General features: G+C 39.1%; 1 protein-coding gene across 1 annotated transcript in view; it reads right to left on the reverse strand.

The window, feature by feature from the left end:
• The window catches only part of ATP1B3 (ATPase Na+/K+ transporting subunit beta 3), a 57988-nt gene extending 43420 nt beyond the window's left edge, over positions 1-14568 (reverse strand). Inside the window, exon 1 of the mRNA XM_082655529.1 lies at positions 14482-14568. The gene's annotated coding sequence lies outside the window, so the exon portion shown is untranslated. The remainder of the gene's footprint in view (positions 1-14481) is intronic.
• Positions 14569-22170: the final 7602 nt, after the last annotated feature.

Raw genomic sequence — 22170 nt, forward strand, 5'->3', positions numbered from 1 at the left:
AGGAGTAGCCCCTGCTCGCCGCAACTAGAGCAGCAACGGAGACCCAACGCAGCAAAAAAACAAAAACAAAACAAAACAAAAAAGCCCTCTGCTTTATTTATTTTGTGTGTGAGTTAATAACACACAATAACACAATAAGCACACTTCAAGAAATAATTACCTGGCGCATACAACGAAAACATGGTAAACAAGAACTTTATGAAATAGTGTTTCAAAGATACTGAATGCTGTCAGATATTTGTGGCCATTAATATGCTTTTCATATGTAGTGCTTTGTGGTTTTCCAATTAAGTACTTAAATACAAATATAATTCAGTAAGTATTTTCAAAACTCATGCCTAGTTTAGTATAATACCTGATCCAACAGATTTCAGTTTGGGGAAAAGTTTACATCCTAATCCAAAATACAGGAACTATTTGTTTCACTGATACATGATACTTGAGCATTACTTGCAAGAGAAAATACTAAGTGTTTGGGGGGATATTGGCCTACCAAGTATGAACAGATGAAATATCAAATTTAATCAGAGCTTTATTCCCTGTAGATTTACTTTACCATACCTGTCTCCCTTTTATTTTATTTCTTTTTTAATTTTTGGATTTTATTTAATTTATTTTTTTATACAGCAGGTCCTTATTAGTCATCAATTTTATACACATCAGTGTATACATGTCAATCCCAATTGCCCAATTCATCACACCACCACCTCCACCCCCTGCCGCTTTCCCCCCTTGGTGTCCATACGTTTGTTCTCTACATCTGTGTCTCAATTTCTGCCCTGCAAACCAGTTCATCTGTACCATTTTTCTACGTTCTACATATATGCGTTAATATACGATATTTGTTTTTCTCTTTCTGGCTTACTTCACTCTGTATGACAGTCTCTAGATCCATCCACGTCTCTACAAATGACCCAATTTCATTCCTTTTTATGGCTGAGTAATATTCCATTGTATATATGGACCACATCTTCTTTATCCATTCATCTGTCAATGGGCATTTAGGTTGCTTCCATGACCTGACTATTGTAAATAGAGCTGCAATGAACACTGTGGTACATGACTCTTTTTGAGTTATGGTTTTCTCAGGGTATATGCCCAGTAGTGGGATTGCTGGGTCATACGGTAGTTCTTTCTTTTTTTTTTTTTTCTGTAGGCGGGCCTCTCACTATCGTGGCCTCTACCGTTGCAGAGCACAGGCTCCAGACGCACAGGCTCAGCGGCCGTGGCTCACGGGCCCAGCTGCTCCATGGCATGTGGGATCCTCCCGGACCGGGTCACAAACCCGTGTCCCCTGCATCGGCAGGCGGACTCTCAACCACTGTGCCACTAGGGAAGCCCCTATTTCTAGTTTTTTAAGGAACCTCCATACTGTTCTCCACAGTGGCTGTATCAATTTACATTCCTACCAACAGTGCAAGATGGTTCCCTTTTCTCCACACCCTCTCCAGCATTTGTTGTTTGTAGATTTTCTGATGATGCCCATTCTAACTGGTGTGAGGTGATACCTCATTGTAGTTTTGATTTCCATTTCTCTAATAATTAGTGATGTTGAGCAGCTTTTCATGTGCTTCTTGCCCATCTGTATGTCTTCTATGGAGAAATGTCTATTTAGGTCTTCTGCCCATTTTTGGATTGGGTTGTTTGTTTTTTTAATATTGAGCTACATGAGCTGTTTATATATTTTGGAGATAAATTCTTTGTCCATTGATTCATTTGCAAATATTTTCCCCCATTCTGAGGGTTGTCTTTTCATCTTGTTTATGGTTTCCTTTGCTGTGCAAAAGCTTTGAAGTTTCATTAGGTCCCATTTGTTTATTTTTGTTTTTATTTCCATTACTCTAAGAGGTGGATCACAAAAGATCTTGCTGTGATTTATGTCAAAGACTGTTCTTCCTATGTTTTCCTCTGAGAGTTTTATAGTGTCTGGTCTTACATTTAGGTCTGCAATCCATTTTGAGTTTATTTTTGTGTATGGTGTTAGGGAGTGTTCTAACTTCATTCTTTTACATATAGCTGTCCAGTTTTCCCAGCACCACTTATTGAAGAGACTGTCTTTTCTCCATTGTATATCCTTGCCTCCTTTGTCATAGATTAGTTGACCATAGGTTCGTGGGTTTATCTCTGGGCTTTCTATCTTGTTCCATTGATCTATGTTTCTGCTTTTGTGCCAGTATCATATTGTCTTGATTACTGTAGCTTTGTAGTATAGGCTGAAGTCAGGGAGTCTGATTCCTAATCCAAAATACAGGAACTATTTGTTTCTCTGATACATGATACTGGAGCATTACTTGCAAGAGAAAATACTAAGTGTTTTGGGGGATATTGGCCTACCAAGTATGAGCAGATGAAATATCAAATTTAAACAGAGCTTTATTCCCTGTCGATTTACTTTACCATACTCAAGTCTCCCTTTTAAAAGAGAAGTTATTTTGCCAGATAAAATACAGGATGCCCACTTAAATTTGAATTTCAGATAGGTGAATGTATATATAAGTATAAGTATATTCCATGTAATATTTGAGACATACTTACATTAAAAAAAATGATTCTTGTCTATCTGAAAATCAAATTTAACTGGATGCCTTGTTTTTTCATTTGCTAAATCTGGCTTCCCTACTGTAGAGGATACCTACGAATCCCACAGCAATAATAACAATGATCATTTATACATACCAAGTCCTAGGCCCCGGACCACTTGCTTCGTGTGATTTATTTCTTAATCTTCACAAATACCCTAAGAAGGAGGTATTAGTTCCCTAATTTTGTAAATGAGGAAACTGAGGTTTAGAGAAATTAAGTGACTCACCCATGGTCAAAAAGGTATCAAACAGCAGCACAGTGATTCAATGCCCATCTCTCCTCCACCACCCAATACTGCTTCCACAGTGAATGACGACAAAGTTCTGGGAAAACTTAACAAAGCTGAATGAGGCAGAATGAGAGAGAAATGGTTGTAGGCCACTGGCTGAGTATGCTGTCCAATCAGCAGAATCCATTTTCTACTTTCTGTGGGCATAAACAAGATATTTTGGCTCTTAATTTTCTAAAACTCTTTGTTTATTCCCGAATTTTATTTTTTTAATATTATTTATTTATTTTATTATTTAGTTAGGCTGCGCCAGGTCTTCTTTGCAGCATGTGAGATCTTTGTTGTGGCATGTGGGATCTTTAGTTATGGCATGCATGCGGGATCTAGTTCCCCGACCAGAGATTGAACCCGGACCCCCTGCATTGGGAGCATGGAGTCTTACCCACTGGATCACCAGGGAAGTCCCTATTCCTGAATTTTAGAATTGTTTATACAGAAAAAAGTATTTCAGTTCTTAAAACAGCATCTTATTTATAACTTGGTGTTATAACTAGGACTGTGATACTAAATCACTGAAAGACCATTGTCCCTCAGAGAATAGATATTAAGATTTCCTTAGAAATAGTCCTTTCTTCCCCACAAGCAACAGCTATAATTGTGTTGGGATTTTATTGTATCTGAGAAATACAGTCATGAATATATATATTCTCCACAGAAAATGTCCTTTTCCACACATTGATTTTAATATTGAATACTTTTACTAATCCTTTAACAAACAGCATCTCTACATACTTTGCAGGTTAAAGGGCAGACAGTTGCATTGTTGATTATCTTGAATAAAATGAACCAGTGCTTTCATAAAGCATGAGCACAGTGTCTGGCACAGAAAGCGCTCTGTAAATGGTAGGGGGTTTTGGGGTATAATTTCTAATACTGTCATCCACTGTGTTAGGTGTTTTATGAAAAAGTGTATGATATGATCTAACAGGATTTTTTACTAAATGAAAAATAAATTCAAAAGACCAAATCAATATGAAAGAGTAATTAATAATTTGGTTATAAAAATTTACAGGAGTAGGTGAAGTTGTAAGTGAAACAAGAATGGCAGAATATTGATGTTTATTGAAGCTGGGTGATGGGTGGATGAAGTTCATTATACTTTGTTTACTTTGTATATCCTTGAAATTTTCCAGGATAGAATGTTTTTTTAAAATGGGGGCAAAGGATAGGAAATTTTCTTGATGCACAAGAAAAGTTCACTTAGTTGAAAAATAACCGGAAGAAGGTATGGATGTAATGTTTTCAAAAGAACGATTTAAAAAAAAAAAAAAGCTGAACTAATGGGAAACAGATAATTCTGGGAACATAAGACAATTTTTTTGTATTCTAATTAGTAACCAGAGGTAAAGTTGAGAAGCTATTGTATCCATAAGACAAAGACAAGTATATGTATATAAATATATATATATGTATGTATGTATATATATGAGACAAAAAAATTATTGAAAATTTAAAATATAATTAATTCCTATAATTTAAAAAATCAACATAAGGGCTGAAAGAAAAGGTCAATGGAATCTCCCAGAGTGTAAAGCAAAAAGACGAAAGAAACACTGTATTTTTAAAAGTCCAAAGACTATCTAGGTTCAATCCAGGAGGGACAATAGTGAACTAATAGTTCCAGAAGGAGGCAAGAAAATGTGGGGGAGAAAATAGTGAGAGAAATACAGAAAAAAAAATGTCCTAGAGTTGAGAAAAGATAGAAGTCTTCAAACTGAAAGCGCTTACTGAGTGCCAAGCAAAATAAATAAAAATAGACCCATACTTAACCCTAACCTTGTGATTTTATAGTACATCAAATACTAAGAGAAGTTCCTAAAAGCTTCTGGAGAACAAACAACAGGTCAACTACAACAGAACAACAGAACAAAATCCTGATTGGCACCAGTCTTCTCATCAACAACAGTGCTAGAGACAGTGGTGGACTGCCTGCAGAGTTCTGAGCATCAGAATCCCATACCCAGCTAAGCTATAAGGGTAAAGTGAAAACACGTTCAGACATGTAAGAACTCAGAAAGTCCATCTCTCAAAAATCCTTTCTGAAAACATCAGTTAAAGATGGACCAGTAAAAAGGAAAAGGAATCCAAGAAAGAGAAAAACCTGGGATGCAAGAAACACTGATCCTAACCCAGGAGTGCTATGAAGAGAAGGTCTAAAATAACAACTGTACAGCAGGCTAAGAGAACAACAGATTTTAAAGGGAGAAAAATATCTTCAAGCAGAAAGTAGATTCCATGGCCATGGAGACTGGAATTAAGATCCTGAACAAATTTAATCATATGGTGAAGGCATGTGCTTCTTTTGTTAAATGGAAGGCAATTAAAACCAGCAGAAAACTGTGTTCCAAATATAAAGCAAACTAAAATGTGGCAACTCATGGAGCGTTTGAAAATGTAATTATATAATCTCAATGTTTGGAGCATCCTTTATTTTTTTTAATTAATTAATTTTAATTTTTGGCTGTGTTGGGTCTTCGTTGCTGCGTGCAGGGGCTTTCTCTAGTTGCAACAAGCGGGGGCTACTCTTCATTGCGCGGGCTTCTCACTGTGATGGCTTCTCTTGTTGTGGAGCATGGGCTCTAGGCGTGCAGGCTTCAGTAGTTGTGGCACACGGGCTCAGTAGTTGTGGCTCGCAGGCTCCAGAGTGCAGGCTCAGTAGCTGTGGCCCTCGGACCCAGTTGTTCCGCGGCATATGGGATCTTCCCAGACCAGGGCTCAAACCCGTGTCCCCTGCACTGGCAGGCAGATTCTTAACCACTGAGCCACCAGGGAAGCCCTGGAGCCTCCTTTCTATTGGCACAGGGCTAGTGATATGGATTTACTTTTTCTTTTTTTTTTAATTTACTTTTTATTTTATATTGGGGTATAGTTGATTTACAATGTTGTGTCAGTTTCAGGTGTACAGCAAAGTGGTTCAGTTCTACATATACGTATATTCATTCTTCTTCATATTCTTTTCCTATATAGGTTATTACAGAATATTGAGTAGAATTTCCTGTGCTGTACAGTAGGTATGAAATAAAGCGAGAAAGGATTTAAAGTGATTACCTCTAGGGAGTTCAGTGAAAATCATGTATGTTTTTCCAATGGGATAGGAGAGAGGATACATGTACTTTTCATTTGTAGTTCATTTCATCTTGTAGTTTGATTTTTTTAAAATCATGTACATGTTGTTCTACTTTGATAGTTTAAGTGGTTGGGAAAAAAGCACTTTAGTGTAACTGGCTCCTCCCATTACAAACCCTGAGACCCACAATTCCTACCTGCAACCCTTTTTTTTTCCTCCTTAAAGGAAGATTTAAGTTCTTCAGTAACAGGCTAAGAACTAACACCTTAATAAATGAGTTACAAGGTATTAGGTGAAACCAAATGAAATTTTGACCTACGAAGATAGCCATTTCATATCATTCAAATTAATATATGCTTTTTTCACTAAAAAAGTACAAGTGAAGCCAGAACTGTAATTATAGCCTGTTATGCACCATACATTTCATTTTTTTTTTTTTTTTTTTTTTTTTTGCGGTACGCGGGCCTCTCACTGTTGTGGCCTCTCCCGTTGTGGAGCACAGGCTCCGGATGCGCAGGCTCAGCGGCCATGGCTCACGGGCCCAGCCGCTCCGCGGCATGTGGGATCTTCCCGGACCGGGGCACGAACCCATGTCCCCTGCATCGGCAGGCGGACTCTCAACCACTGCGCCACCAGGGAAGCCCCATACATTTCATTTTTTATATTGATTTTTCTACTTAATTTAATTAAAAAAAATTTAAACCCCACAGAGCTCTGTCAAAAACACAAAAGTATTTTCAATTATAGAAAGAGCTAAGCCATCAGTCTCCAGAGAATTTTGGTTTACTTTTTTTTTAATTAATTTTTATTGGAGTACGGATGCTTGGTTTACTTTTGTTTGATATGTCTCTTACAAAGCAACCTGCTAATTTAACTCAAATTTGAAACTAAAAAGGTGTCACATGAAGCCATCTATTTAATATCCAGGCCCCTTGTACATGTAATATGCCAAAGTAATATACCCTGCAATTTTTCTATTTATTTCTTTCATGACAAACTCTAACCAAAGAGGGGCCAGGAAGAATTTCCTAATACAAGGGCGAGGCAGACTTAAGAACAATGTCTTACTACTTAATCACTGTTTTTCAGCAAACCTTGAAAGTACCTGAATCTCAAAAGTTAGCCCTAGGCCTTTTTTTTTTTTTTTCATAAAACTCAATGCTCCTCCCAAATTTGAGGTATTTGATTCCCTAACTGAGAATCCTTCTCGAATATTTTCACCCTATACCTGACAATTTATTCCTGATTGTTACTATGAAGGACTAAAAGCTGTAGAGGATGCGTAGTTTCAAACTATAGTTCTTGATATTATATAGTAGGATAAGCATATTGCTCATAGACTCCTAGATCTCTAGAGAAGGGACCCTCAAGATCAGCTGATCTGTTCACAAATGAGGAAACTGAGGTCTAAAGAGACTGAGAAATTTAGTCTATACAGAAAGTTAATGAGATACACAAAGTGACCAGAGAGTGTTCAGCTCCTGGTGAGACCTTTTTTCTGTTACACTGTGCTGTTTCCTTAACTCAGAAATTCACCATCAAAAATATCCAGGTTTTTTTTTTAAAGAAACTAGTCAAAAATGGACTTTTGTAAACCCAGAAAATCATGATTCTCCAGAAATTCTATAAATTAAAAAATATGTTGCCCCTCAGAGGTCAGGAATAATGGCGGTAAACAAAATACTTTCCATATCCTGAAGTCGGGGGCATCCTTCAGTGGAAAAGAAAATGTGGGCTAAAAGAATAGTAGGCCCTATCTTTCCATATTTCATCTTTATTTGAACAAAGGTGTCTCACAAATAGTGATCAGGGCTCATTTCCCTCTATTCAAATAAGCTGTAGGCTTCTGGTATGTTTGCCAGACAACTTCTATGGCAAAATTGGAGCAATTCAAAACTTGAATCCAATTTTCTAGCTGCCAGGATTGCATTACCTGATAGCATTAATAAATAACTGACTTATTATTTAAACAATCTCTTTTCCTTTCAGTTTGATGTTTTGTTTTCAGTGGAAAATAATTGTGTCAGAGAAGTGACTGTTTTCTTTTAAGCAGGAACTATCTGTCACAACCGAACTACGAGGAACATGAAGGAAGATTTAAATGTCACTTTAGGTAGTATCGCAACAGTGTTTCCTAAGAGACTTGATAATATCTCCAGGGCCATGGGCATTCAAGTTCCTTGACTCTAATTATTGTGTTGCAACCAACTCCTGACATGACCATAGCTACCATAGCTTAATTACTTTTACACAAATTCATTATCTCTCATGAATTGTGTACAAGTATATAACTCTGCCTTACTGGATATATTATGAGGAGAATGGTCTTTTGGTTATATGACGATTTGGGAGTTAGGAAATCCCCATAAATGAATATTGTGTTTCAACTTCCTGCAAATCACGTAAGCTTATATCAGCTAATGATCTTTCCATAGCAAGAAACAGAAAGCAAACGCCTAGTGACTTAAACAATAAGGAAAATGTACAGGTGAACATAGCGTAAAGTCCAGCTTTGAGAAAGCTTTAACCCAGGGCCCAAATGAAGTCTATAAATCCTGGATTCTTGCTTTCCATTTATTGGTTTTTAGGATTAGTTTCTAGAAGCTTCTGGGCCTAATTATTTCCATGTTCAAATCCAGAAGGAAAGAGAGACTCAGCATCCTCAATAGCTTAAATAAAACTCCTAAATGTAGCCTCATTGACCCACCCACTGCCCTGACTCGGGTACTGTGTTTGTCCTAAACCAACTGCGAAGACCAGAGAGGGAGATGGTATACACTGATTGGATCAAGCCCAGGAGGGTCCACTCTTGACCTGGGGGTGGGGTCAGTCTCTCTCAATTGCATGGTTCAAAAATTTGGAATAGTGTTAGGAAGAGGGGAGGGGAGATGAATCCTACAGACTTCTATTTAAATAACTGTCTTCAAAAACTAAAATTTCAGGGACTTCCCTGACGGTCCAGTGGTTAGGACTCTGCACTTCCACTGCAGGGGGCCCGGGTGTGACCCCTGGTCAGGGAACTAAGATCCCACAAGCCGCACAGCCTGGCCAAAAAACAAACAAAACCCCTTGAAACCAATCCCCCTTCAAACAATAACTAACATTTCAACCTAGAGTCATTCTTGCCTTCATTGATTTATTCAACTAACATTTCTTTAGGGCTCCCCATATGTGAGGTCTTTTTTTAAAAAAATATTTATTTATTTATTTATTTTGGCTATGCCAGGTCTTAGTTGTGGCACACGGGATCTTTAATTGTGGCATGCACACTAGTTCCCTGACCAGGGATCAAACCTGGGCCCCCTCCATTGGGAGCGCAGAGTTTTAACCGCTGGACCACAAAGGAAGTCCCTAAAGTGAATGTGTTTTGATTTTTGAAGTTAACTTGGGGGTTGGAAGAGGGTTTACATATATTGAACACAAGACACTGTCTTCATAATTTTTTCCAGAGTCAGCTCCTTTTAGATCTAGGAGATAAATAAGTCTTCTTGTAGCAGTAATTTATCAGTCAGCAGTTGAAGTTCTGAGGAAGCAGTTCATTTGTCTAGTGTAGTGATCTTGTCTTAGAGCTCTTCCGGGCTCCTGACTACTCTCTCTCACCTCCCACCTCCAGGCTCAGTCTCCCTCCCACTCTAGGGAGGATGCTTACGGGCAGGAGTCTCCAAAGCCCTTGTTGGAAATTCATTAGCTCAGGATAGAGTTGGTCTTGCTCTTTCCTGCGACTGCCTCGACCTTGGTTTCTAGATATCTAGTAACCAAGAACTTTTCCGGTAACCAAGATCTGCCTATCTTCTTGTTCTTGGCTGACCCTTGCTCTGTTCCTGAGTCCCTGGTAATTGCATTTCCCTCCCAGTTTCACAGGAAGGTTATTGCCCTCTGTTCTCTCCAGTGACTACATTTGTCTGACCTTGACTCCTAAACTCGTAACACCTGAGTTATCTGCATACATTTCTCCTCTCCTTGGCATGGAATCATTCACTTAAACCAGGTGTAAGAGTGTTCGTGTTTTTATTGGGGCCTGTATTCTACTTAGCTTGTTTTTAATCTTAGTTCCCCAACCAGGGATCGAACCTGCACCCCCTTCAGTGGAAGTGCAGAGTCTTAACCACTGGACCACCAGGGAAGTCCCAGAGCTAGTATATTTCTTGAATGCCCTGGATCTCACTGAAAACAACTCATTAACTTTCTAGCATTGAATTATATCAGCTGACAGGAACACAAACAAGGTGGGCTAAAAATAAAAAAAAAAACTGGATGATCACTTAACACCTCATAACATAAGCGGTGTGATATGGACAAAAAGCAGTGCAAACACTTCAATAAAATCTGAACTAGTTATAACAGCCATCTGGTCAAGAATCCTATTTTAGTTTTTACAAGAGATCAAAAGCTTAAGAATTAAGAATCATAGGCATAACAATTTCCATAATCATCTCACTGCTTAAAACAGGAAGAAAAAAACATTGGTATACTCTGTTTTTTCTCTAAGTTTTCTTGGCAGAAAAAAAAAAGAAATGTGATTCAGTTTTGCAGATAAGAATTTTTTTGGAGCAACTTTCTTAAAGATAGGGGTTTCTGCACACTCACAGATATAGAGAACAAACTTGTGGTGGCCAAGGGGGAGGGGGAATAGGGGAGGGATGGATTGGGAATTTGGGGTTAGCAGATGCAAACTAGTATATGTAGAATGGATAAACAACAAGGTCCTACTATATAGCACAGGGAACTATACTCAATATCTTGCGATATATGTGTTATATATATATATATATATATATGTAGGTAACTCACTTTGCTGTATAACAGAAATTAACACAACATTATAAATCAACTATACCTCAAGAACAACAAGAAAAGACAGGGGTTTCTGTCTCTATTTCATCATTGAAATAGTTCAATAGACCAATTGCAGTATAGGATTTAAAAGACAAAATTCCATTTAGAAATGGTATATGAAAGCATCTAGTTGTACTAACAGAATTATGCAAGACCAACACAGGCAAAATTAGCTGCAAAGCTCTTGAACCTTTTTGGGTTCTGAAACCATTGATATTACCTGGGGTATTTATGCTGTAAAATTTGATAGACCTCACACGTTTTACTTGGTGTATTCTCAGCTGCCATTCACCAAAAAATCAAAGAAAAGTGGTTTATATGACAAGAATATTTTTCTCATGGAGGAGGGCCCAGAGTTGGCTCAGGGCTCAACAGCGTCACAGAGAATCCAAGTTCTTCCTGTCTCATTCTCAATGGCTCAGCCCAGTGTTACCTCGGGTCACATGATGGCAGCAGCAGGTCCACAGGGACATGTCCCCAAGCAGGGAGGAGGGAGCTGGGTCTCCTCACATATCCCTGTCATTTTATTGGAGAAGAAAACCTTTCCCCAAAGCATGTACCTCTCTTTCCCCTTCTTTCATCGACCAGAACTTGATCCTACAGCACTGTTCGCTGAAAAGTGATAGTGTGCTATGGACAAGCTTTCCACATTTTACTAACCCATGGAACATTTCATATTACATGAGGTTCATCTCCCCTTTGAAGTCTTGAGAGTACTCAACCTTACGGGCCACGTGGACCTGCTTTCTTTTGTAAAGGTAGACCTTTGTCTACCTATTCCTTATGTTATTATTGGTGATTTCAGGCTTTCTGTTTATTTAGTCAGGTTTGGAAAGTCATTCCCCATGGTCTAGATTTTTAAAGTCACTGGAATGAAGCTGTACCTAACATTAAAAAAAATTTGTTTTTAAATATCTGCATCCTGTTTTCATTCTTAATGAATGTTACAGTGTCTTTCTGCTTCTTTCTTTTCTGGAACAGACTTGCCAAAGGCTTTCTATGTTTTGATCTTGTCAGAACATAGAAGTTTAAAGCTATTGTTTTTTGGCATTCTATTTCATACTATCTATTATATCTTTATTAATTCCTTCCTTCTACCTTCTTTGGTTTATTTTTTTATTTCTTCTCTGGTTTCTGGAGCTGAATGCTAAGTTCATTTATTTTCAACCTTTCTTGCTTTCTAACATCTGGATTTAACATTATAATCTGCTCCCTGAGAAAATATTTTGTTATGACTCAGAGCTGAGATGCTTTGTTCCCATTGTCACTGATTTCTAAATAATTCTACTGCCCCACCCTGTGGGAGAATTATACTTCTTTAACCCATTGATGCTAGACTTAGCCATGCAACTTATACTTTAGTCAATAAAATACGAGTAGAGGTGAAGCCTACATTTCATGAGTCATAGTGTGGGTCCATCATCTTTCTTTTCCTTTGGCAAAAAGACAAGCAAAGTCCTAGATAGGGCTGCTTCTTCAGCCTGCACACCAGACTGAAGGTGACAAGAGAGTGGCCACTGGCCTGGGATAGTGATGTAGTGTGAATGAGAAATAAATGATTGTTGTTCTAAACTCCTGAAACAGCCTTAAATGCTTCAGCACGCATTTCTGGAGAATAAGAACTTCTTCCTATGTAGCCAAAAATGATGTTTCACATCTAAAAAAAATTAATGATGATTTCTTAATATTATCCAATACTTAACACATATTTGAATTTCTTCATTTGGCCCAAAATGTCCTTCATAGCTGGTTTGTACAAACCAGAAACCAATCCAGAGCCACATGTTCCATTTAAGTTTTTAAACTGTCTTTTAACCTAGAAGAGTCCCTTTTCTTATTACACTGCTTTGTTGAAGAGCCTGGGCCAGCTGTCCTAAAGAATGTACCATCTTTTAGATTTGTTTGTTTCCCCATAGTTTTGTTTAGCTTGTTCCTGTATCCCCCTTATTTCAGTAAATAAGTTAGATCTAAACATTTGGTTAGGTTCAAGTTAAACATTTTTGGCTAGAATACAGTATATGTGATATTGTGTGCTTTGTATTGTATCACATCAGAAGACACATACAGTTGGTTATCTCACCATTAGTCATGCTAATGGGATAGAGGACCACTAGGTTAAAGTGGGAGCAGCCTGATGCCTCCATTATATCGTTATGTTTTTTATCTCTTGTGACCAGAAAGTAACCCAAACGTTATCACTTTAATACGATATGAATAATCAAGTATCCGTCCATAGAGGTTTTAACAACAATTGATAATCCTTGCCTGAATCAATAATTTCATTAGGGACTATAAAATGACTCTTCTGTAAAGCAGAGCTTCTCCTTCTAAATGGAGACATTTGGTTTCTGCAATAAAGTTGCTACTAGAAAGGCAGGATAATGTTCCAATATGTGTTCCAATATTCACTGTAGCACTGTTTATAATAGCCAAGACATGGAAACAACCTAAGCGTCCACTGACAGATGAATGGATCAAGAAGATGTGGTATATATACACGACAGAATATTACTCAGCCATAAATGTGAATGAAATAATGCCATTTGCAGCAACATGGATGGACCTAGAGATTATCATACTAAGTGAAGTAAGCCAGACAGAGAAAGACAAATATCATATGATACCACTTATATGTGGAATCTAAAAAAATGATACAAATGAACTTATTTACAAAACAGAAATTGACTTACAGACATAGAAAACAAATTTACGGTTACCAAAGGGGAAAGGAGGGTAGGAGGGATAAATTAGGAGTTTGGGATTAACAGATATACTGTACTATATATATAAAATAGATAAACAACAAGGACCTACTGTATAGCACAAGGAACTGTATTCAATATCTTATAATAACCTATCATGGAAAAGAATCTGGAAAAGAAAAGATATGTATATATGTATAACTTAATCACTTTGCTGTACACCTGAAACTAACACATTAGAAATCAACTGTACTTCAACTGAAAAAAAGAGATTTCAGACACTGAGAATATCTTGGAGTACACAGGAGCCACTGCTTGCTGTGGCTACTACCTAGTTGAGAAAGTGAGTAACATGTACTCTGAATCACTGGTCACAGTGATTCTGTGATAAAATTAGCTACATGAGGAAGCAGTACTTAATTTCATTTTGGTTTAGTTTAGTTTTTAATCACAAGCGAGGGTGGGCATTGTGCAAGAGCACAAGAGGGCTGCTTTGATCCAGCCTCTGCTCCTGTCTTATCACCACGTGACCTTAGGAAAGACACAACCTCTCCAAGATTCAAGTCCCTCATCTGTAAAGTAAGGACACGAACACCTTCCTTACAGGGCTTTGGTGAGAATTTACAGGAAAGTGCTGTGAAGCCCCATGTAAATGAAACCTGTGAAAAATTAATAAGTTAAAAATGTTTCGGGTTCTGTAAATGCACGGATTCAGTTCTAATTTTTAAAAATCAGCACTTGCCTGTGACTTCCTGGTACAGAACAGTGAGGGTGGATGGGCAGGTCTGACAGACCCACCCACTGCTTGGAGTAGCACCTTGGCATGCCAGACTTGGAGGATGGAAACTCACAAAACCACCACAAAGGGTCAGAATCCCCCTCTCCTAGAACAAGTAACTTATAAGAGATTTTTTTTTTTAAATTATGCACAGGTTGGAGCTTTCTAATTGATAGGCTGGGTTTTGCTATTCTCATCTAGCTACCGGGAGCGAAGAATCACTTACCTATTTTCCTAACCCGAACTTGGACCAGCAGCTGTTCCCTGGCACGATCACATTCTAGAGGACTGTCTAAAGAACTCCTTAGTTTCTGGTTTGAGATTTGAAGAGTAATTTGTGGAATGTCCCCTCTGGAAAGCAAACAGTGCTACAGAGCACGAATTTAATTCTTATGCCCAGAAAGTTCAGCTTTGATATTTTATTATAGACAACATTAACGGAAGCCACTGATTTCTCTGGGGACTGCTTTGGAAATGGTGTGAAAAAAAATGGAACTTCGGAAGGACTGCCCAACATCTCTCCTCATTTTACCATTTATATACAAGTCCTTATTAGGCAACAGGGAAAAAGTCACTGCAATTTCCTCAACTGTGATCTGGAAAGTAGCCACACCCTCCTCTCAGAAGTTCCCTCTTCCCCCACAAAGCTTTTTCCTTTTGAAAATGAGATTTTTATTCTATTTATAAAAGAAACGTGTGCTCCTTTCTCCAATTACAGTCTACAATTAAATCAATTTCACATCAGGTGGAAGCCAATCCTTTCTTCGGAATGGCAACATAAATGTTCATGGAACTGGTGATTTTTGCTAGTGAATCATGTCCTAGAACAGAATTAACAGATTGTTTTCATTTATCTGAGGGCAAGGCCAGATGAAGGCACACACCAACGAAAGTAAATACACAAAGAAGAAGATATAAAAAAAGGAGAAACCTATGTGCTTTTAGTACTACATTAGGAAATTGTTTTATATTGTCATTTCTACATGCTAAATACTTTACAGGTATTTTAGCATTTAATACAACAACCCTGTAAGATAAGTATTATTATTATTATTATCCCTATTTTAAGATAAGGAAACCTCAAACAGAATGGTTAAATAACTTGCTTATGGTAACACACTGAACCCTATTTGCTAAATATTTACTAAACTCTACTTGCTAAATATTCCTCTTTGCTGCATCAGCTGTAGACCCTAGGGGTCTTAAAGATTTTTGTTCTCTGTCACTTTTTCCAAATTCACAGTAATTTCAAAACTCATATGCACAACCTTTCCAATCCCTGTCTGCCAGCACCTCAGCCTCCTTTTTTCAGTGATCTCGTTCTTTCACCTTACCTGTGCCAGAGGCCAGCTGTGACTCCCCAAATCTGTTTCCTCTCCTTCCTGGGCAGATGACATTTCCCCTACTCATTTGTAGTTAGATGTGGCATCGTGACTGAGTTTTGCACAAAGGAATATGGAAACTGCCCTCTGTTTGCTCTATTATCTGCAGCCAGGTGGAGAGCGTCCAATGGAGGGTTCTGAGGCCCTAGAACAGCACTGTCCAACAGAAGTGTCACGTGATTTTATTTTATTTATTTTTTTAAAATTTATTTATTTATTTATTTATGGCTGCATTGGGTCTTTGTTGCTGTTGTTTCTCTAGCTGTGGCGAGTCCGGGCTACTCTTTGTTGCGGTGTGAGGGCTTCTCACTGCAGTGGCCTCTCTTGTTTCAGAGCACTGGCTCTAGGCGTGCAGGCTTCAGTAGTTGCGGCATGTGGGCTCAGTAGTTGTGACTCGTGGGCTTAGTTGTTCCGCGGCATGTGGGATCTTCCTGGACCAGGGCTCAAACCCATGTCCCCTGCATTGGCAGGCAGGTTCTTAACCACTGCGCCAACAGGGAAGCCCTCACATGTGATTTTAAATTTTCTACTAGTTGCTTTAAAAAAAAACACAAAAAGAAACTGGGCAAATTGATTTTAATAATATATTTTATTTAACCCAATATACCAAAAACATTATGATTTCAACCTGTGATCAATATAAAAATTATTAAAGAGGTATTTTGTATTCTTTTTTCATATTAAGTCTTTGGAATCTGGTAATTTGCACTTCTAGCATAAATCAATTCAGATGCTAAGTTCCCATAAAAAACACTTGATCTGTATATAATTTCATAAAGTAGATGCACACACTAAAATCATTCCAAACATTCTTTCTTGGGGGGAGGGGACTTGGACTTCCATAGCATCTTATATACTTAATTGAAGTATAATGGATTTATAATATCATGTTAGTTTCAGGTATACAGCACAGTGATTCAGATATATATATATTCTTTTCATATATATATGTATATACATATATATATATATTCTTTTTCAGATTCTTTTCCCTTATAGGTTATTACAAAATACTGAGTGTAGTCCCTTGTGCTATACAGTAGGTCCTTGTTGGTTATCTATTTTACATAATTATATATTTATATTTTATATATAGTGTATATGTTAATCCCAACCTCCTAATTTATCTCTCCCCCCTCAAATATTCTTTCAAATTTTAAAATGAATTAAGTATAAATAAAATTTAAAATTCAGTTTCTTAGTTGCACAAGTCACGTTTCCGGTGCTCAGTGTTGAAGAGTGTGAGACTAGAATCTGAGCTGCTGTGGAAAGAGCCTAGGACTGGAAATGACTTTAGGGAACTGACTTTTGTCCCCACCCCATCCGTAAGCATGGGACTGTGGCATGAGTGAGAAGCAAACTCCCTGCTTGTTACGCAGCTCGTCTGCCCAATATACAGCCTTAACCACACCCACATTTACACGTTGTTACCAATAGCTCTGCCTCCCCCCAACCTCCATTTCAATCTTCCTCCTTTTCTCACTTGCTATATTTTCAGCTCCTTTCCTCTAATATCAAAACTCTAATAATTTGCCATCCCCACTTTCTTCCTCACCCATGGACCCTCATTCTCTGGCTCTTACTGCCTTGTATACACCCTCAGCTCCCTGGTCCTTGCCTCCTTCCACTGTGCTTTCCTAGCAAACCCCCACTGGGGTGGAGCCCACCTCCCTGCCTGCAGTCAGTGAATGTGGACACCCAGAACCGTGCTGATTTTCCTCACTTTAAATGAGTGACCAAATACTTTACTAGGGCATTTAGTACTGCCAGGAACTCCTCCTACATTTCCATTCCACACTGCTCTTGCCAATTTTTCTTCTCTTCAACTCTCCACTTCTTTCCCTCTCCTCTGTATCAGCTTCTGACGGGCTACCTGTTTCCAATGAGAAAATAGCAACCATCCAAAGACCAATTCCATGCACTTCTACTACCACACCAGCCAAACTATGCACTCACCCCATCCACTCTTACCTGTGACACAACCTTCCAGCAACTGTCTCCTCTTTCTTGCATCATTTTTGCTTTCTTTTAGATTTTTAAAAACGTATGTATACTTTTAAATAGAGCAAAACACACCAATCTTAAGTGTAAGGTTTGATTAATGTTTGCATATGTATATAGCTCTGTTATTACCATTCAAGACAAAGAACATTTCCAGCACTCCTGAAGGCTCCCTCATGCTTCATCCAAGTAAGTACCCCCTCAAGGGTATCTACTATTCTGACCTCTATCACCCTAGATTGATTATGCAAATAAAACTTCATATAAATGGAATATGACAGAATATATTTCTTTTGTGCCTGACATTTCATTTAACTTTATGCCTGTGAGGTTCACTCACCACAAGTAGCAGTAATTCATCTTTTTTATTGCTGTGCAGTATTCCATTGTATGAGTGCACAACAATTTGTTTACCTATTTTATTGATTGTGGCAGATTTAAGATGGCTGTAAATTCTTTGACACTCCTCCCATTGACAGTGGAGTCCCTGTCTCGTTGAACTTGGCTGGCCTGCGACCGCTTTGGCCAATAGAGTATGGTGGAGGTGAGCCTAAGCTCGTTCCAAACCTAGCTTTTAAGAGGTTGGGCAGTTTCTGCTTCTTTCCTCTTGGAGCCCGGAACCTCTATATAAGAAGACTGACTACTCTGAGGCGCCATGCCGCACAGAAGCCCAAGCTAGCCATGTGAAGAGGCTGAGGGTAGAAAAAGAGAATTTCCTTGCCAATCCCCACACCTTCAAGTCATCCCACTGAGGCCCCAGAGATCACAGAGCAAACATGTGTGCCTCGTCTGATTTCCTGACCCACAGAACCATAAGATATAATAATACTGATATACTGTTGTGTTAAGCCTCTAAATTTGGGAATTGTTTGTTACACAGCCATTAATAACCAGACGACTACTGTTAAATATTTCGGTTGTTTCCAATTTCTGGCTATTAGGCGTAAAGTGGCTATGAACATTCTTGTACGTGTCTTTTGGTAAATGTAAGCCCTGTTACTCTTGGGCATTGCACCATCACCAGTGTTTCCCTCTTGCCTGGATCATTCCCATCAATATGCAAGCATGCTGCAATTTCTCCCATGTTAAAAAATAAAATGTTCTGGACCCCAGCTACTGCCCCGTTTCTTTGCTCCCTTCATAGCAGCACTCCTTGAGTTATCTACTCTTCCTGTCTTCACTGTTCCTCCTCCCTTGCATCCACTCCAGCACCGCTTTTATCTCCTCTACTCCATAGAAATAGCTCTTGTTGATGTCCCAAGGGCCTTTATATTCCCAAGTTCTCTGGGTCTTTCTTGGTCCTTATTCTTACTAGACTTTTTCAACAGCACTGGACACACAAGATCGCTCTCTCCTTATTGCAGCACTTTCTTCGTTTGACATCTAGACTCCACTCTTGGTTGTCCTTTCACTTTTCTAGTCCTTCCTCTTTAGCCTTGTCTCATCGGTCCAAATCTCTAAAGGTTGACATCTCCCAGAGCACTGGCCATACTCAATAGATATCCACACCCAATCTCAAGGCTTTAAATACCATCTTTGCTGCTGACTTTCAAATATATACCTCCAGCCTGGACCTCTCCCCTGAGAGGTTGCCCAATCCGATGACTTCATCTCTTACCTCTCTTCCCCTCACCTTACCATGCTCTAGCTTCACTGGTCTCTTGCTTTCTCGGGAAGTCCCAAGCTCAATTGCACTTAGAGCCTTTGGTTTTGCTGTTTCTGCTCCGTGGAATGCTCTTTCCTAGATCTGTGCATGGCTGGGTCGTTATCTTTCAGGACTGAATGAGTGAATAAATGAATGAGTGAATTATTTGAAAGATATGTTTTATAACTTTAATAGTATTGTTACTAGCATCTTTTATTGTTAGCCTATATCTTGAATGTAAAGATGAAAAGACTGGTTTCAGTCAAGGAACAATTCAGGGGGTTTTCGTCTTCAAGACACCAAAGAGCTAGGTGATGGACATTCTCCTCTGTGGGGTGTTCTGGATCAGAAATAAAAAGACTAGAAAATTTAAATTAGACATCATTAGACCTCACACTCTCTGCCTTCTTATTTATAAAAGGAATGTAACCTGGAATTTTCTACCAGTCTTGCCAAATCATCAACCTAAGACATTGAATCTCATTTGGATACTGCCTATTTGGCAGATGTGTGTGTGTGTGTGTGTGTGTGTGTGTGTGTGTGTGTGTGTGTGTAGGTGAAAAGACCACTTGGGGTTCAGCATCAAGTATTTCACTCTATGGTTTGGCATCATCAACTAACCTCCTTATAGTTCCACTAATTCAGGAGGAAGCCCAAGGAAAGAATAAGACCTGAGGGTCAACCAGCTTTTTCATTAAAAAGTCTGCTTTCCTTAGAGGTGAAGACCATCCAGCCTTTAGAGTGTATTCCTTTGTAGCACCAAAGAAGATGCAAACTTACCAGGCTGCCACTTAGCTAACATGGTAGATTGTGGGTGAGTGGAAGAAACTGACTAGTTTACATGGCTAATTAAAACCAAATTAACAGGGCTTCCCTGGTGGCGCAGTGGTTAAGAACCCACCTGCCTATGCAGGGGACATGGGTTCGAGCCCTGGTCCGGGAAGATCCCACATGCCGCAGAGCAACTAAGCCCGGGTGCCACAACTACTGAGACTGTGCTCTAGAGCCTGCGAGTCACAACTACTGAGCCTGTGTGCCACAACTACTGAAGCCCGCATGCCTAGAACCCGTGCTCTACAACAAGAGAAGGCACCGCAATGAGAAGCCCGTGCACCTCAACGAAGAGTAGTCCCTGCTCGCTGCAACTAGAGAAAGCCAGCGCACAGCAACAAAGACCCAATGCAACCAACAATAAATAATTAATTTTTAAAAAATTATAAAACAAAACAAAACCAGATTAACAACGACAAGATTCAATGCACCATATATCCAGAAACAGTAACTGGATGGGAAAGGACATTGAGATCCTTGCAAGAGTGTTTAGAAGAGAAGGTTAAGGTGAGTCATGATGTGGGGAGGGGCGCAGTGCAAATATTTGGAGTGCTCTTATGTGGGAGAACGAGTGAGTTTCTGCATCATTCCAGAGTGTCTAGCCCGACTCTATGCAGGGCTAGATGTTGGATGCAGTCCAACACCAGCATGCTTGCTCTAATGCACAGGCAACTTCTGAACTGCTTTTTTGTTTTTAGTTCCTTCAGCCCCCAGTTCATTTGACTCATTTTCTATTTGAGGCCTGGAAGCTGGCTCTCAAATCCAACCCTTGGTCCAACCTTTGGTCTAGCAACTTCTTCCTTCATCCTGACTGCGTTTTCCCCCTAGAAGGCTGCCTCCAGCTGCCTCTGGGTAAATACCTTGCTGGGTTTGCCAGGACTCACTAGTAGGACTTGGACTCAGAAGAGAAACTGGGACCAAGGAATTCAAGTTGCAGGGGGTAGGTTTCAGCTCCAGGAAGTGAAGGAGGCTGTCCTTCACCCTGTCACTGGGCATATGCTAGAAGTGACTGGAGGGTCACCTCTCTGAATGGAGCAAAGGGAACTCCTGCACTGTGATGGGGTTGAAGGCCAGCACCTTTTCCAAATCTCATCTCCCAAGGGCCCAAGAACTGACAATACAAAGTGGTCTAGGACTAGCCAAGGATATGACTCTTCACGTTCATGTCCATTTTGTATTCCAGAAGATGGTGAAGGTGTTCCAGATTTAACCATTTTGAGTCTGTTTCTTTAGCTCTAAAAATTGGGAAAATAAAAATACTATACCACAGGGGTTATTGTGAGAATTAGGGGTGTTTGTTTTGTAAAACACTTGAAAATATAAATAGGTCTGGAAGGGAATAGACCAAACTGTTGACAGTGGTTACTCCCAAGGAGTGGCCTTGAATAAAAATTTTGAATCCTTTTCAATGAGCTTGTATTAACTTTGCAATAAAAAAAGTAAAGATTTTAAAATATTACACATAGTATATAGTGATTCTGTAATTACACATGAACCCATAAGCATGTTTCTACGAAGACGTATATCCTTTCAGTCTTTTTCTCCCTTTGACCATCAGGTTATAATATGAGTTAACATCATTCCCTGCTATTACACATTCTTTGATAACATTCCTATAACGATGCCCAGAGATTTAATTAACTGGTTCCTTATTGTGGCTGTCTGGGTTGGCTCCAGTTTTTCCATATTATAAACAATACTGTGATGAATATTCTTGTGTCTATTTCTGATTATTCCCTTAGGATGGCTTCCTAGAAGTAGAATTGCTGGGTCAAAGGGAAAGCTTGTTTTCTACACTTCTGATTCTTGTTACCAAAAAGCCCTCCAGAAAAATGGTACCAATTATGTTTCTGCCAGCGGTGTATTGTCGAAAAAAATTGAAGTCCAACGTACTGAAACCATGAAAATGCAAAATAAATGACGGCAGCTGGATGGTTTCTCTGCCAGATGACCCAGGAAACTTTGAATTGAGGTGGGAGATTCGTGGGCTGGTTCAGGCCCTGAAGGGAAGTCTTACTTTACTAGAACCTTGTCATTTGTAAACTGCTTTAAGCTT

The sequence above is a fragment of the Grampus griseus genome, assembly GCF_964374135.1.
Source record: "Grampus griseus genome assembly, chromosome: 5".
In the NCBI taxonomy this organism is placed as follows: domain Eukaryota; kingdom Metazoa; phylum Chordata; class Mammalia; order Artiodactyla; family Delphinidae; genus Grampus; species Grampus griseus.